This window comes from Pan troglodytes, chromosome 10 (assembly GCF_028858775.2).
Source record: "Pan troglodytes isolate AG18354 chromosome 10, NHGRI_mPanTro3-v2.0_pri, whole genome shotgun sequence".
Classification (NCBI taxonomy): domain Eukaryota; kingdom Metazoa; phylum Chordata; class Mammalia; order Primates; family Hominidae; genus Pan; species Pan troglodytes.
Genome location: NC_072408.2, coordinates 52,065,797 through 52,068,877, shown reverse-complemented (window position 1 = coordinate 52,068,877; position 3,081 = coordinate 52,065,797).

Below are 3,081 nucleotides of genomic sequence, written 5' to 3'. Positions count from 1 at the left end.
GTTTGTGGTAATTTATTATGCAGTAATAGAAAACAAATACAGATACTCTCCCATGATGTTTTTCCCATGATGATTTCCCATGATATTTACAGGTTTTGCCCACATTTGAGGGGTATGTGGAAATTATACAGAGCATGTACAGTGGGAGGCTTATAGTGTACGTACTGAAATGTGGGGTTGGAGCCCCAACACAGAGACCCCAGCAGGGCACTGCCTAGTAGAGCTATGGGAAGGGTGCTGCCACCCTCCAGACTTGAGAATCGTACAGCCACCAGCAGCTTGCACTCTGAGCTTGGAAAAGCCACAAGCACTCAACTTCAACCATGAGGGAAGCCACGCACCCTGCAAAGCCACAGGAGTGGAGCTACCCACGGCCTCGAAGGCCCACCCCTTGCACCAGTGTGCCAGGATGCGGGACATGGAATCAAGGAATATGTTGGGGCTTTTTTTTTTTTGAGACGGAGTCTTGCTCTGTTGCCCAGGCTGGAGTGTAGTGGCACGATCTCGGCTCACTGCAAGCTCCGCCTCCCAGGTTCATGCCATTCCCCTGCCTCAGCCTCCCCAGTAGCTGGGACTACAGGCGCCCGCCACCACGCCCAGCTAATTTTTTTGTATTTTTAGTAGAGACGGGGTTTCACTGTGTTAGCCAGGATGGTCTTGATCTCCTGACCTCGTGATCCACCCGCCTCGGCCTCCCAAAGTGCCAGGATTTAAAGTTTAATGTCTTCCCCGCTGGGTTTCAGACTTGCCAGGATCCTGTTGCCCCTTTCTTTAGCCAATTTATCCCTTTTGGGACAAGAATGTTTTACTCATTGCCTGTACCACCAACTGTATCTTGGAAATAAATAACTTATATTTTATTTCAGAGGCTCATAGGTGGCAGGAACTTACCTTGAGTCTCAAATGAGACTTTGGACTTTTGAGTGATGCTAGAATGAGTTAAGACTTTGGGAAGGGATGATTATATTTTGCAATGTGAGAAAGACATTAGATTTGGGGGGCTGGGGGTAGAATGACATTGTTTGGATGTTTGTCTCCTTCAAATCTCATGTTTAAATGTAATCCCCAGTGTTGGGGGTGGAGGTGGGGCCTGATGGGAAGTGTTTGGGTCATGGTGGCGGATCCCTCATGAATGGCTTAAAGCCACTGGTGATGAGTGAGTTCTCACTCAGTTCGTGTGAGATCTGGTGGCTTAAAAGAGTCTGCTCCCCCTTTGCCTTCCATTGTGATTGTAACCTTCCTGGGGCCTTCATCAAAGGCCAGGCAAATATTGGTGCCATGCTAGTATGGCCTGCAGAACCATAAGCCAAAACAAACCTTTTTTCTTTATAAATTACCCAGCTTCAGTTATTCCTTTATAGTGATGCAAAACGGGCTAACTATATAAATTTGTAATTTTTAAGTTATAGATTGTTTTTATTAAACACTTATGAATACTGTTTGAAGTGCTTTAATTTTTATAACAATCCTATGAATTTGGTAATAATCACATTTTACAGATGAGGAAATTACCCAAGATTATATAGCTAATAAGTTGCATGGCAGAAATTAGCATCTGGTATCAGTTTGCAATCTTTACCACTAACACGATGTCTGTGCATCATATTAATCCTAATCATTTTCTCTGTCATATGTTGAAAGTTATTGTGCCAAACATTGTGCTAAGAGTTTTAGAAGCATGATCTGATTTGATAAATCTACAATGTAGGTTCTATTCTTTTACTTCTTGAGGAAATTTTGAGACCCCCAATGATTAAATAACTTCTTTCCCTTGTTCATTGTATTAGACTGCAATTCTCCACTTATTATATTTGATGCCTTTTGCAATATGGCTTTGTAATTTTTCCCATCAGGAAGTAAAGTCTATTTCCTCAACCATTAAATCTGGGCTGGCCTTGTAACTTGCTTACAGAAAAAGTGATGGTCAGTTCCAAGCCCAGGTCTCAAAAGCACTAATGCACTACTTCTCTCATTTGGAACCCTGCCACTGACATGAGAACAAGCCAAGGGCAACATGCTGCTGATGACAGACCATGCAAAACAGAGACAAGGCATCTCAGATGAGGTCATCCTTAATCAGCCCACCTGCCAGCTGATCACAAACATACATGAGACATGAGAGGTCAGCCAACTGTAGATTTGTGAGGGAGGGTAGCTGTTGTTTTAAACTGCTACTTTTTTTTTTTTGTAGAGTCTCACTTGGTCACTCATGCTGGAGTGCAGCAGTGTGATCATGGCTTACTGCCGCCTTGATCTCTCAGGCTCAAGTGATCCTCCTGCCTCAGCACCTTGAGTAGTTGGAGTACAGGTGTGTGCTACTGTGCCCAGCTAATTTTTTTTTTTTAATTTTCTGTAGAGACAGGATCTCACTCTGTTGCTGAGGCTGGTCTTGAACTTCTGGATTCAAGCAATTCTCCTGCCTCAGCTTCCCAAAGTGTGAGATTACAGGTATAAGCTACCATGAAAATCACATCTGGGGGTTAGTTTGTTATGCATTAGTATGGTATGGTTTGTTATTCGTTAGTATGAAGATTACAGGTATAAGCTACCATGAAAATCACATGGAAAATCACCTAGTTTGTTATGCATTAGTATGACTAAATCATGATTTAGTCATGTAGCCAGTAAGTGGCAGTCAGAAACACACACACACACACAAGGATGTGGCCCAGTTTGTCTTATAAATACAGCTTGGTAATAGAAAACTAAGAAATGCAATCTAACCCCTGTTCATGGCTTGCCTCTTTCCCATTAACCATCCAGAGTTCACTAAGAAACTACAGCCTGGCTGAATCCTAGCAAATGAGGGTGGTAGTGCAGCAGCACTGACAGTTGAGTAGGCTGGTATCAATCTTTTTGGAGCACAGAATCAGCTGAATGAAGATCCCTACTGGAAGGCATTTGATGCTCAGGAATGGGTCAGTACTGCCATTTTGTGTGGTAGAACCCATGGCTTTCGCAGGGCAAGAGATTTTGCCAGTGCTAGTGAGTTTTCCTGTGGCCAGAAATAAAATGATGGAGGCTAGATCCTCTGGTGACCTACCACTGCTGGCATGTGCTCCTTTCACAGCTGTTCTTCAA